Source organism: Pseudorca crassidens, chromosome 11 (genome assembly GCF_039906515.1).
Source record: "Pseudorca crassidens isolate mPseCra1 chromosome 11, mPseCra1.hap1, whole genome shotgun sequence".
Taxonomy (NCBI): domain Eukaryota; kingdom Metazoa; phylum Chordata; class Mammalia; order Artiodactyla; family Delphinidae; genus Pseudorca; species Pseudorca crassidens.
This window is the reverse complement of record NC_090306.1, coordinates 85,324,273-85,339,048: the sequence shown is the minus strand read 5'-3', so window position 1 is coordinate 85,339,048 and position 14,776 is coordinate 85,324,273. Positions and strand designations below refer to the sequence as shown.

Genomic DNA, 14,776 nt, shown 5'->3' with positions numbered 1-14,776 from the left:
CTTAAACTAGGGGGTAATTACAATGAAGCTGATGATATTACTTAGTTTTGCATGTTGGAAATATTTCATAATAAAAAAGATTGGATGAAATTCTATATGTGAAAATGTTCCTCATCTATAAAGATATGCAAACTCCTACAGGGATTCTCTGTTTCTTCCATACTTTTACACACACACACACACACACACACTCTTAAGGCTTTGAAGAGGAAGTACTTCCTTCCCATAAAATGTCTGGGGACTCAAACTGTGGTCAGTGAGGTGCTGTTGGAAATTTTGAGTGGCACAATGAAATCTATGTTCAAGAAGATTACTCTTACGAGAAGGCAGGATGAGGAGGGCAAGCAGTGAAAGAGGAGGAAGATTCAGGAAATTCTCATTCAGGAAGTGAGATGATTAGGTGCATAGCAGGGTGGTTTCTGTAGAGATGGAAAGGAAGAGACCTGAGTACCGTATACAGAGAGGAGGAGGAAGGAGAGAAAGCAGGCTGATGATATGAAGTTTAAGCCTTGAGTATGCGTGGAAGCAGGGACAAAATGTTTATTTTACTTTTGTTTATTTGTACTATGGTGTAATGTAAGCCATAACTTAAGACCCAGGATTAATTTCAGAAGTGGTAAGCACTGTTTGTTTTTAATGTGATAAGACACAGAGTGACTGGAAGCCTGGACTCCTACTCTCTGGTTATCAATTTGTACTTGTTTAGATACTGTGTGTCACAGGGAGTTCATGGTGTATGGAGTTCCTCTGATTTAGCACAAACCATTTGCAAGAGACCTTGGAAAGACCCTGCTCCAATTAAATAGCCTTGACTCTGATTTTGAAGAATCTCAGCTCTCAGAAGATGAAGATAAAAACCAGTTACTTGTGCTGGTACCCTATGAACTCTCCACGCCCAAAGTCACCATCCTTGGTGACATTTTTCTCAGATGAACCCAGTTGTTGGTGGCAAAGCATACATTTTGTTGGATATCTATGTAGTCCATTCATAAAGGGCAGGAGAAAAGTAAACTTTTTCTAGCCATCGTAATTTCATGCCCAGGGGAAGCCCTGGATTCAGCCCAAGGCTGGAAGAATGCTCCTAAGGGAAAAGAGAAAGGAGCTCTAGAAAAAAAGGTTTTATCTTTCCAGGGATTTGGTCTTCCCAGAAGCAATCAAACTGAAGTATCGGGATGGCCCAAAAGTTCATTCGGGTTTTCTGTATGACGTTATGAAATTTTTGGCCAACCCAATAATTTTTTACAGGGCAAAAATACAGATTTAAGAAAATAGATGCTTTCTGAAGTGCAGAGAGATTTAAAGGACAACGTGTGGCCAGTAGTGACCACGTGTCAGACATGATGTCCTCCAAACAATATGGTCATTGTGATCACATTATTCTGAGGGTGGTGCCCTATAGGAACTAGATGGCCTTTACTGCTGTCATAGTAAACTTTACATTTTTTGTGGAGATAGATTAAAATAATATCTACCATTTTATGAGTGCTTACTATGCGGCAGCTTTCATGCTATGTTATCTCATTTAATCTATAATAAACTAAGCAGGTATTAATATACACACATTATAAATGAGAAAACTGAGGCTCAAAGAGATTAAGCAACTTTTCCAAGGTCACGCCACTAGTAAGAAGCAGAGTAGGGATGTAAACCCACCGTCTAACTCTAAATTCATGCTTTCTCACACAATGCTCCCACTGAGACTGTCACTAACTGCTCACCAACGCCTAGTGGGGGTGAATTGGCATTTCTGCAAGGTCACGTCTGCCTAAAGCATTTCAACATTAGCTGATCGCATGCACAATTAAGTAAGACTCTCCAGGGTTTGCCTGTTATGTTATTTTGTTTCTTTTCAAACTTCTTTTGCTGTTTCTGAAGTCTCCACTTAAAAGTATACTTCCTTCAGGTGATGTACCATAAAAATGCTTTTCACCCAACAGACCTCTACAGCTTTTTGCGTTTCTGTGCTCTGGAGGTTACACAATGGGGCACAAAGAGTGGCTGACCTTTACTTTTAACTAGATGTAAAAGAAGCACTTGCAGTAGAGGTCCCCAGGGCCACGAACCTGAAAGTAAGGGCTGCTTACATTTTGTACCCTAGGCAACTCATTTGTCTCACTCAAGTCCCCTTGCTTCTCAGCCTTCTTGGCTAGCGCCAGCAGTCAAGACTCCAGCAAGACTTTCATAGCACTGGGCACCTCTTCGAGTGTGTGTCCGGTTGTAATTCTCCCTTTGTTTTTTTGGTGATTTGGCTGTCTGTCTCCCCATTGGACCATCAGCTCCAGGAGAGCTCACTCTGGATCTCCAGTTCCTAGCCCACTGCCAAGTACATATTAGATACAGAGTTAATACTTATTGATTGAATGAATAAATGGATGAATGAATAACTAAATACATAAATGAATGAATGAATGAATAATATACCTTACTAGATACCCATTTTTAGAATCAGTCTTGTTTAGCCACAGGATCAATAGTAAATAGAGATGTAGAAGGACAGCACACCTAAGAGCTGAAGAAGGACTTATTATTTTTTTTAATCACAAAAAACCTGACAACTAAGGCTGCTTCCCCACAATGTAGCCCTAATTAGTGAACTAAATTTATTCTTGTTGGAAATCTCTTAAGCAGTGAGCCCCGCACATTTTATAAGTGAATTGACCACCCAGGAAATAGTTTTAATAATCCTCCCAAATCTCCTTTTGTTAATTTCTCTTCCTTGAGAACTACCAGGAATAGTTTTTTTATCTTCTTAACATTCATAGTCGGGAAAGTTTTTCCCCATTATCTGCTGTAGTCAAAATGGTCAAGAATTTGGAAAATGTTATACTTTCCCCATGACTGACCTGTCATCTTTTTTCAAATAATTCATTAGATCTTCTGAAATTTTATGACTGTTATTTACATAAATTATTTGTTATTTGCAAAAGCGGCCACCACAACTTCTTCCATTCCATGTGCCCTTTTGCAATGAGAGTTTGCCACTACCCATCGATAGGTGAAGGCTATTTCCCAAGCCCTTGAACAGGTCTGGTGACTTCCTTGACCAATAGAATGGTGGAAGTGATGTTGTGAGACTTCTGAGCTAGGCCTTAAGAGGCCTTGCAGCTTCTGTTCTCTCAGTCTAGGAATGCTGCCCTGAGACTGTCACGCTCATGACTGTCATGTCAGGGCAGCATGACAGTCTCAGGGCAGCATTTTTTTTTTTTTTTTGAAACTTCAAACTCATTCATGAGATATTTATTAAAATAACACATTTAGGGGAAAAAAATCAATACAACTAGAGGCCCCAGATAAAAAACCTAATGGAGAGAGAAGTCAGCTACCCAAACTGTCCCAGTTGACAGCCACACCAAGACTCCAGACATGAGTGAGTCCACCTTGGACCTTCTGTTCCATTTGTTCGTCCATCAGAAAGAGTCCCATGAGTGAGCCCAGGCAAAACCAGCAGAGCAGCTGATCTGCTGAAATATGAGAATTAATGAATCATTACTCTTTTAAGTCACTAAGCTTTGTGGTAGCTGTTACAAAGAAGTAAATAATTGCTACAGAAATTGGCACTTAGAAGGGGGATGCTGTTTAAAAAAAACAAAAAGGAAGCTAAAACATATGGCTTTGGCTTGGGGATTGGGAGGTGGGCAGAGCCTGGAAGGGCAGTGAGAACACGGATAATGAACATTGGAAGAGTGGTGAGGAAATCACTCTAGGAAGCTGGAAAAGGAATGGGTCATATTTTGCAGTCACAAAACAATTGGCAAAACTGTCCAACATGTGGTAACGTGGAAGATACAAAATTTCCTAATGAACCTGTGGGTTTTGTTTGTTTGTTTTTCTCTGGTTTGGTTTGGTTTCAGGAGTGGCAGAGCCTCTTTCCGACTGAACTCCAGGTACCTCTGTGGCTCAGTTTGAGATTAAGGAGCTTTCCAAGTAGTATGGTGAATGCGTCAGGTGGTATTTTTAGCAGTTCATGATAAGGTAATGAAGAGAGAGAGAGATTATGGAAGGAGCTGTTCATTTTGAAAGCAGAATTTGGAGTAAATATGAAAGGTTCAGGATGTGCTGGGTCAAAAAATAAGACTGTTTTGCATTTTTGGTCTCGCCATCTGGCATAAGAGTCTCAAAGTAAGAAATGACTCCATGGTAAATATCAAATCATGGGTGCGGCTGTAAGATCCTTTGCTAAGAGCTCACAAAAAGTAAGGAGGTACCTAGGAGACCCTCTCATCCAGGTAAAAGAACTTCTAAGAATGTCGGGGCATTATCTCACAGCATTGTTTCGCAGCAGTTTAACATGTCCAGAGTAGAAAGTATATCTCAAACAAACAAACAAAAATTATGGATATAAGTTTCCAGGCATGGAGTGAGTCCCAGAAGGACTCATAAGAAATCCACAAAGTGTTTGAGCAAATTGCTTTAGTGAGAGCAATGCCATCTCAAACTAAAAGCGGACTTTGCAATCCCTCTCATAAGTCAGTCAAGTCTATTTTCCCACCCTTGAACGAGCTGTTATGATGACTTGCTTTGACCAATAGAATTTTTCTCCTTCTGAGGGTAAACCTCAAGAGAATCTTGTGACATCTGCTTTCACCCTCTTGGAATGATGTCTTGAGACCACCATGCCAGGAAGAAGCCAGGAATGAAGTACTCTAGGAGAAAGAGACTGGGCCGTTCCCATTAGCCCCACTGACAGCCAGCATCAAGGCCCCAGTCATGAGTGTGAGACCTACTTGACCCTCCATTTGGCATCAGTTATGTGAATGAGCCCAGGAAAAACCAGGAAAGAGCCACCTAGCCAACCCACAGAATTATAAGAAATAATAAATCATTGTATTTTAAGCCATTAACTTTTGGGGTGGCTTGTTACATAGTACTAGATAACTGATACCATCTCCCAAAATGAACAGTATGGCATGTGGCCTTTTGTCCTATTGGGTCTCAAAAAGAGAGCACTTGCTTAAGAATACTACATTTACTCTTTAAAAAATGGCATTTCAATGTCAATTTCCAATATCAATGCCAAGTAAATTCATTCACTCACCTATTTATTCAGTCAATATACATTTATTGACTCTGTCAGGTACTGGACAGATAAAGGCAAAAAAAAAATCATGATCCTTCAAGAAGCTTAGTAGAAAAGTCAGGTAAGGGCAACCCAATTAAAACGGTATGGGAAGTGAGAGAGTGGCACGGACATATATACACTACCAAATGTAAAATAGATAGCTAGTGGGAAGCTGCTGCATAGCACAGGGAGATCAGCTCGGTGCTCTGTGACCACCTAGAGGGGTGGGCTAGGGAGGGTGGGAGGGAAACGCAAGAGGGAGAGGATATGGGGATATAAGTATACGTACAGCTGATTCACTTTGGCAGAAACTAACACAATAATGTAAAGCAATTATACTCCAGTAAAGATGTTTTAAAAAAATGGTATGGGGATTGCTATGACAGAGGTAAGCACAAGTCCCTTCAGGAGCACGAGCAAGGGCAGTCATTCATTGAACATGCATTAATTCTCCACTATGTATCAGGCTTTGATCTAGGTCTTGGAAATAGAGGGATGGATGAGACAGAAAAAAAAAAAGATCCTGTCTTCATGGGGATTACATTCTAATGAGGGAGATGGATAATTTGCACGTAAACAAGTAATATGACTTCCAGTGGTGCTAATAAGAAAATAAAGGAGATAAGGGATAAAGTGATGTGGCTGGATACTCTTTCAGAGAGGGTGATCCTAGAAGAGCTCTCTAAAGAGTGGACATTTGACCAGAGATGTGCAGGAGAAGGAGGAGTGAGCCATACAAGGGGGAAATAAGTCCAGGCAGAGTGGTCAGCAAGCACTAAGGGCCTGGGCTCGGGGCACGGGAGGAACAGCCAAAGCCTGATGAGGTTGGAGCTGAGCGAGCAAAGAGGCAGCGTAGGAGATGAGGTATGAGAGTAAGCGGCTCTCTAGGGCCTGTCAACTATGGCAAGGAGTTCTGGTGTGTTCTCAATGGGAATCACTGGTGGTTGTTAAGCATGGATGTGACTAAGAGAATAAGGGAAGTCTTCCTGAGGGTGGAGGGCTGGTTCTTGAATTTAATCTCAAAAGAGTAGGCATTAGACTAAGCAAAAGGCATGCAGTGGGGATGGTTATGGGAGGAAAATAACATGCTGTGTTCTGAGCGACCATACATTGTCCTCTGTGCTGTAGTGAGTGGATTTAGCTCAAATCAGTGGAGGAAGGATGGCCTATTCAAGAAACAGTGTCAAGAAAAATGACTATTCCTTTGGGGAAAAAACATTAAAGGGTCCTATCTTGTATCATTCTTGAAAAATAAGTCTCAAGTGGATCAAAGATTTTTAAAATGATAAAAATTATTGGGAGAAAATATAGGAAAACACCTTTATGATCTCTATGAATTTAGAGACTGAGAAAGACTCATTAAACAAGAAACAAATAGGAAAAGAATCAATTTGACTACACTAAAATCAAGAAGACAGAAATCAAGACACCATAAACAAAACTAAATATATGAAACAAACTGGGAGAAAATGTTTACAACATAAATAACAGCCAAAAATTAGTACAAACAATATATAAATAAGTCCTATAAATAAAAGCAGAAAAGATAAACAATCCAAGGGAGAAACTGGCAAAGGATATAAAGAGGAAATTCACCAAAAGGGAAATACAAGCGGCCAATCACAACAACCAGGGAGGACTCACCAAGTCTTTAAGATGCTGATAACTGAAGTCTCCAATCAGCTCTCCTAGACTGACCTTTGGGTTAGTGCTGAAAACTCTCCACTCCCTCTGCTCCCGGTATAGTTATTAGACAATACCCTAAGAGCTTTTGGGAGTCTTCACAATTGTGCTGGCTCTTAACAAATCGCCCCTGTCAAGCTGAGACATTTGTGGACTGGTTCACCTGTTCTCCCATCATTCTAGATTTCAAGTTCTCCTAGCCTCCAACAATATTGGGGTAGCAAGGAGAAGACTTTGGAGTCAGAAAGACCTGCCCTCATATTCAGGTCCTGCTACTTCCTAACTGTGTGACCGGAGACAGGTTACTTGCTTTCTTTGAGCCTCAGTTTCCTCATCTGTAAAATGAGTATAAGAACTTCCATTCAGGGTTATTGTGAGAAGGAAACAGGCTATTTAGGCAAAGCCTGTGACGTGTTGGTACACACTCTTGCACATACACAGTTCTTTTCTTTTCCTTCCAAGCACAACTATTGAGTATTCCATGAACATGTGGCCAGATTTTGGAGGTGTGGAAATAAGAGGAAGGACAGGGATTACATTACTTTCCTTCTCCAGCTTGGGGGAGAGGCAGAGGTGTGTGGTGGAAAACAATGCTGCAGGTCCTGACGAAGGGTCTCAGGACAAGAGAGTCTGGCCAGTACTTTATCAGCTAACTCGGAGTTGCATCAGCCATATTGCAACATTCTCAGCAAAACAGATAAGTTCACGGTGCAAATGGCACAAGTCCACCATTTGGAGGGTGGGGGAGATAAAGACGTCTATCATTTTATAAAATCACAGCTAAAAGCCCAGCGTTGGCTTTCTCTATCTCTCTTGTCGATACCACTGAGTGGTTCTAAGGCAGCATCAGTGGCATCATCCGATTTCTTTAAAGCTCAGGTGAGTTTCTCAGACAAAAAATCCAGCATGAGTCACTTGCATCCCCTTCCCCAGCCCCTTCCTTCTAAATAAAACTCAGTTAAGAGAAATGACCCAGGCTTCCTTAATAGTTGTCTACTTCCTTGGCAGTACGCAGACAAAGAGATGCCTTATCTGAATCTGACATTCAGACCTTGGACAATTTTAATAGTAAAGTTCCTCCTAACATTTTCCATCTTATTTTAATATTTCCATCTGATACTAATATAAGAAATGGAAAACAATAGAAACGTTTACAGTAGAAGTCAAAAGAGAAAGCTTTTTAAACCTACTCTCCTCCTAGGAAAGAATTTCATTTCAATAAAGCATAGCTTAAATGTCATCCTAGTCTTAGATCTGAAGTCATCTGCCATTAGTAATATTTCCCAACTCACATCAGGATTTGATAAATCACAGCACGCTACACAGGTGAAATTGCCTATGGAATCAGAACAGAGACATTTCCGAAATTTACGGTCTCCAGTGATTCTCCCGGGCAACCACAGTGTTAAAAAGATATTCCTAAGTAATTTTTCAATAAGGAAACCAGCTTATTTTTCAATTAATTTTGACCCATGAACTTCTGCTTCTTTGTTTTGAAGAGTTTCTTTTACTTTTAAAAAAATTATCAGGATTTACATCGAACTCTACCAACTTAGAATTCATTCATCGACCAAACTTCCTGATGCTAAAGAGAAGCTTCCAATGACAACTTCTCCTCTGCTGCCCTGAGATGGATACCGTAGCCCAGAGGAATTAGATACTCACTCGGATTGTCTTAGGTTGGCGATGAACTTTCAAAGCCCTGGGAGGATTCTGAGTCCAGTCTTCCTCTCCAAAACCCAGTGACTTTGCTACAAATCCTCAGAATCTGATTTTGCATTGGGGCGAGTCCAGGAGACAGTGGGGTGAGGAGGAGGGAGTTCCAGCAGGAGCTGTGGCCGATCACAGGCGGCCTTCCCACCCAGCAGCCGCATCTCTGCCTTGGCTCTGTTCCTCATGGACAGAGATTAGTCATTAACAATCCTTCCCCTGCTAAATGATATAAACATAGAAAGGAACCTTGGGACAGCCTCGAGATTCCCAGGACGAACTCCCAGAGCCCCTGGGTAGGGACTGTGACAAAGCAGGGGAGCCCTGAAGCTCACCTTTTAAAACACTTCTCCGTAGGCTGCTTTTTAGGGTCCTTAGCACCCAGATTTCTACAAACATCATCTAAAACTGAATCGTCATCTTCCCTCCCTCTCTCCAATTGCTTTTAATAGCTCCACCACCTCCCAGGGACTGAAGTTAGCAACTCTGAGCCTTTTTGACCCTTCCCTCTCCCGGGCTTTCTATAACAAGTAATAACAGATTCGTGTAGATTCTATCTTTGGACTGTCTCTTATTTCCAACCCACTGTGTTCCTCTGCTAATTTGGGCCTACTGCAGCTTCCTTTCTAAAGAACACTGTTGGTTGGCCCCATAACTCGTCTCTCCTTTTCTTTTTCTGTTTTCCAAACTACACAGCAGTGTAAAGCGTAGGGCTCTGGTCAGATACCTACCCATTTGTTGCAACCTTGGGAAAGACACTCAGCCTCTCTGAGACTTGGTTTCTTTGTCTATAAGATGGGAATAGTGCAACTATCTTACACGCTGTGGCGAAAATTACGTGCCTAGTTTAAAATACATAACATGTTTAGAAAAGTGCCTGGCATACAGCGAGCACCCAATAAATTTTAGGCACTATTGTTTATCAATTGAACAAATACTGGTTATCTGCACACTAGGTACCCAGCACCTTGGTAGACAGTCTCCTAATCAAAAATCTCCAATGGATTCCCGGTCTAAAAAATATACTCTAGGGCTTCCCTGGTGGCACAGTGGTTGAGAATCTGCCTGTCAATGCAGGGGACACAGGTTCCCCAGTCTGGGAATATCCCACATGCCTCAGACCAACTAGGCCCGTGAGCCACAACTACTGAGCCTGCGCGACTGGAGCCTGTGCTCTGCAACAACAGAGGCCGCGATAGTGAGAGGCCCGTGCACCGCGATGAAGAGTGGCCCCCGCTTGCCACAACTAGAGAAAGCCCTCGCACAGAAATGAAGACCCAACGCAGCCATAAATAAATAAATAAATTTTATATATATATATATATATATATATATATATATATATATATATACTCTAAATGCTATGGCCTGACGTATAGAACCCCCTCCACCCTGATAGCCCTAGTCTATCTATCTAGCATTTTCTCACATCCTGTCTCTTCAGAGACCCCAACCTCTTACCCACCTATGCCAAGCTCTCCTCCCTCCATGCCTTTGCATATGCTCTTCCCTTTACCTGAATAGCCTTCCTTTCATATCCACAGACCCATCTCAAATGCTGAGTCCCCCCTGAAGCCAACCCTGTTTCTCATCTGCCCCTATGGTGCCCACCAAACGGCCCTCATCCTTTATTTATAATTCTCTCATTGTCCCTTAATTCCTCTGGCTTTGTACATTATAGTTACCTACTTAGCTCTTTGACAAGAATAAAATTCTGGAGGACAAGCACAGTAGCAGACTTGCCTCTGTATCAATCCCTGGTCTTAGCACAGTGCTTCTCATGGACAAAGTATCGTATAACTATTTTTTAATTGAATCAATGAGTGAGCTGAGAAAATGATAACTTTCCAAAGTAGTGAGCCTGTGCACACACATGGGGTGTGTGTGTGTGTGCACGCCAATGTTCCCTATTGTAAAGTTAGTGGAAGGCCTACGGTCAAATTTGTTAGGAAAGCTGTTTTTTACTTCTCTTATTAAATAGCATGTATAGGTCCTGCAGGCTCAGACTCCCTACCCACCGTGGGCTCCCTCTAGACTGAGCACACCACCCACACCCTTTCTCACAAGGAGGAGGGGGAGCCCAGCCCTTGTAAACTCTCCCTTGCCCATTTGAAGAGTCTTTGCCATGACATTCACTGGGCTCTGCAGCTCTGGGCTGCCCGAGAGGCTCCTGCAAGACTCCCAGACAAATTCTTCTTGGATGGTGAGAGCCTGTGTTATGATCTCATTCTCTTCATCAGCAGTGGAAAGTATGGGTTGAGGACACGGACTCTGGAGCCTACCACCTGGGTTCAAATCCCAGCTCTGTCACTGATGAGCTCTGTGACCTTAGACCTTTTACTTAACATTTCCATCTCTCAATTTTCTCATCTGTGAAATGGTAACATAAATACTACCCATTTCGTGGTGTTACTGTAAGGATTAAATGAATGAATATATGCAAAGTGCTGGTACATATAGAGTATCTGATACACAGAAGTGCTACATAAGCATTAGCTGTTATTGTTTTCTCTGAGCATTTCACACAATCATATTTGCATGATTGGACTAGATCTGAAAGATCTAGAGTGAAAGGTATTGAGGAGGAGAAAAGGGAGCATTTCAGGCTAAGGAAAGGCTCTGAGGCAGGAGGTAGCTTAGAGGATCCCATGAAGCAAAGAGAAGGCCAATGTTTCTCAACTAAGAGTACGGAGGAGCCTTGAAGAAATAGGGGTAGGATAGGTAGGGGCAGTGATGTGCTGGGAAGTGTTTAACAACGAGCTCTCAGAGTTGGGGACACACACACACACACACACACACACACACACACACACTTACATATACATATACACTCACTTATTTAAAAATTTTCTGATATAACAGATGTTTAACACACGTTTTACAAATAATAATAAAATGTACAATTTTGTGAATTATAAATTCCAGGTGGCCAACTGATTCTCACAGAATGCTTTCATTGAGTTTTGCTGAACTCTTGTATTGGTAGCCAATTTCTGGCTGCAGTTCAAGCATGATTTGACAAATGGAACTGCACTCCATTCCACTAATTCCTTCCCAATACACTTATTTTCCTGAAATCACACATGTGATGTACTGTTAAACTCTTAGTCTTATACAAATTGCATTCATTAAACCAGACCCTCTTTCGGCTCCAAAACTGCATAGGTTGGAAATTCACTCATTTATCAGAAACATAAACAGCTTCTTTGCTGAATTAAATAACAGTTTTCAAATACTGGAAGAACATTTCTTCAGTTTTTTGTGTGTGCTCTTCACAATGTAAATAATCTGTATTATTAACATCTCCACAACTTAGACCAGAGGTCAGCAAACTTTTTCTCTAAAGGGCCAAAAGTCAATATTATAGGCTTTGTGGCCTCATCTGGTCTCTGTCATATTTTTCAACCTATTAAACATTTAAAACCTCTTCTTAGCCTACAGACTATACAAAAACATCCACAGGCCAAATTTTGTCCACCAGCCTTGGGTTGCCAACCCTTTAGACCAGTGGCTCTCGATGGGGAAAAGAGGGGGCAATCTTGCCCACCAGGAGATATTTGGCAATATCTGGAGACAGTTGTGATTGTCACAACTTGGAGGGAATGCTAGTGGCAACTTGTAGGTAGAGACCAGAGATGCTGCTAAAATCCTACAACGTACAGCACATCCCTCTAGAACAAGGAATTATTGTGCCCCAAATGTCGATAGTGCTGAGGTTGAGAAACACTGTGTTAGACAATCACCAAAGCAGTAAATGGAGTACTGACTTGTGGATTTTGCTCATACACATGGTGTAAATATTCTCATTGTGGCCAATTTCCAACTATTAGTGTGATGTCACTGAACAGACTTGGGAAGAGCTGTACAGAGGCACACTGTTACTTAGGGTTTCCACTGTTCAGATACAATAGATGTGAATAGCTATGAGAGCATAGACAGTTGTGAAATATAGTAAAATAGTTAGAATGTGATGAGTTTTAAGTAGTTATTACCTTTGATTTAAAATGTATTTAATTATAAGTTTATGTAATTTAACTTTTAATGGCGACTATGTTTAACAACCAGTTCAGAAAAACCTGAAAATTTAAATTAACCATGGGTTCTCTGAGCCAGGGCAAGCTGACTCAGCACACCATTGGGGGAATGAGGGCTTCTTACGTGTTGTCCTTCCAAGTTAGGAGCTACGAAGTATTATCTCCATGTTTCAGATGAGGAAAGTAAGACTCAGACGTTCAACGACTCATCAAAGCAAGAAAGCTGGGCTTTCAATTTAAGTTTGTTTTCTCCAAAGCTGCTATATTTTCTTCTATATTTTGTTCCACTATCAACCTAGGCAAAGTGAGATCAAAATATTTATTCTATGAAATGCTTCTCAATAATGGCTTATTTTCATTAATTGCTGAATAGAATACAGATGAAGGAAGTCATTAACATATTGTTAGTGACCAACTCTGGAATGGTATTGAGTATATAGTAGAAAAGTCATTCTGCCAAAAAAAAAGATCTCCATTCATAAATGTTATTTCTTGGTTAATATGTTGGCTTCCTTATCTTCTCCAGGATCCCTCCTTTTTTTGAAGATTTCTCCCCCCAACCTTAACGAATGAGGTCACCCCAGATCAGGGGCTGTAAGAGATCCTGAAGCGAAAGGGAAGTAGAATGGGTGAACTTTGGATATTGGTGCAGTGAGGGTGCAACCCCACCTAGGAAGTCTGAGTAATCACCAGAGACAGAGAACAGAGCCAGGGCACTCAGCTTCACAGGGTGGTGACCACAGGGGGACACTGAAATGCACAGAGGAAGGAAAGGAGGGAGAGCTTGGATAATCAAGCTGGCCTCTTTTCCTACTGGCTCAGACCTGGCTGTGAGCATGAATCTCTGCCCCAACTTTGAACCTATCAGTGTGTCTGCAGTGGTCCTTACACTATAGCTTTGAGTAACGGCTTTTTCCTAGTAAGGCACCACAACCTTCAAGAAGCTGTGCTTTCAGAAACAGAAAACGTTTTCAAGACGTAGGGCAACGAGGTAGGGGCAGTGCCGAAAGCATGGGTGTTAGTGTCAGGGGCTTGTGTTTGAGTCCTGACTGGTCCTGCCATATGACCTTGACTGGTCTTGCCATATGACCTTGAGCAAGCCAGTCTCTGGGTATTAATTTTCTCCCCCACCCCTAATAATAACAAGAAAATAATGCCTATCTCATAGGGTTATTGTGAAGATCAACATGAAATGTCACATGAAAATGTGTGGTACAAAAATCAAAGGGAAGCATCTGGCAGGCCCCATTAGATGTGAAATTTTCCAGAAACTAGAAGCCCTATAGGGACTCCACCCACTTCTGTATTCAGCTATTCTAAATGACTCACTGGGGGATTCCCTGATGGTCCGGTGGTTAGGACTCCGTGCTTCCACTGCAGGGGGAATGGGTTTGATCGCTGGTTGGGGAACTAAGATCCCACATGCCACATGGCACGCCCAAAAAAAAAAAAAAAAGCTTCTAAGTGACCCATTGAAATCACTGGGTCTACACTGGAGAGAGAACCCTCCTGTAAATGTTGAAGAATGCAGCTGAACCTTCATCTGAACCTGGATGGCCAGTCCTAATGCTCAAACTTTTTAAAAAGAAAATATTTACAACCTGTTTTGTGGAATATGTAACCCATAAGAGAAAACATTACTATATTTTACTTAGGAAGATTCAAATGAGTTTCTCCACTCATCCTAGATCAAATGCACTTTGCTTTCTGTATCTTCCCTGCCCCTCTATTTTTTTGAGGAGTCCTTTGTTGTTGTTGTTTTGTTAATTACACAAGTGGTTATGGTCATGTAGAAAAATTAGAAAATATAGATAATCTTAAAGAAAATAAAATTCACCTATATTCCTACAACCCACATATTCATAGAATACACTATCAAAACTGCGATATATTTTCTTCCAGACTTTTAATGAAAAATAGATACACCCAAGTCTTCTCTTTTCATAAGAAAATGGGATCATGTGGTATATACGGCTCTGAATCTGCTTTTCTCATTTAATGTATCATAAATATTTTGATATTACTAAATATTTCACTACATATACAAAATAATTTAATGGAGGTATACTATTGAATTCACAGGGATATGCCCTCATTTGACCAATTCCCTACTGTTGAACCTTCGAATTGTTTCTAATATCCCTCTATTATAAATGATATTGCATTGGTCATCCCTTGGAGCTAAATCTTTGGCTACACCGGTGATTAGGACCTTGGCCTCGTTTTCTAGAGGTAGAATTACTTGGTCAGAGTGAACACGTTTCTAAGATGCTATAGTAAACTGCCTTTA

At 41.2% G+C, this 14,776-nt stretch overlaps 1 protein-coding gene across 2 annotated transcripts in view; it reads right to left on the bottom strand.

The window, feature by feature from the left end:
* NR1H4 (nuclear receptor subfamily 1 group H member 4) overlaps positions 1-8,713 on the bottom strand; it is a 69,148-nt gene extending 60,435 nt beyond the window's left edge. For both annotated transcript variants that reach the window (XM_067697673.1, XM_067697674.1), the window contains exon 1: positions 8,408-8,713. The gene's annotated coding sequence lies outside the window, so the exon portion shown is untranslated. The remainder of the gene's footprint in view (positions 1-8,407) is intronic.
* Positions 8,714-14,776: the final 6,063 nt, after the last annotated feature.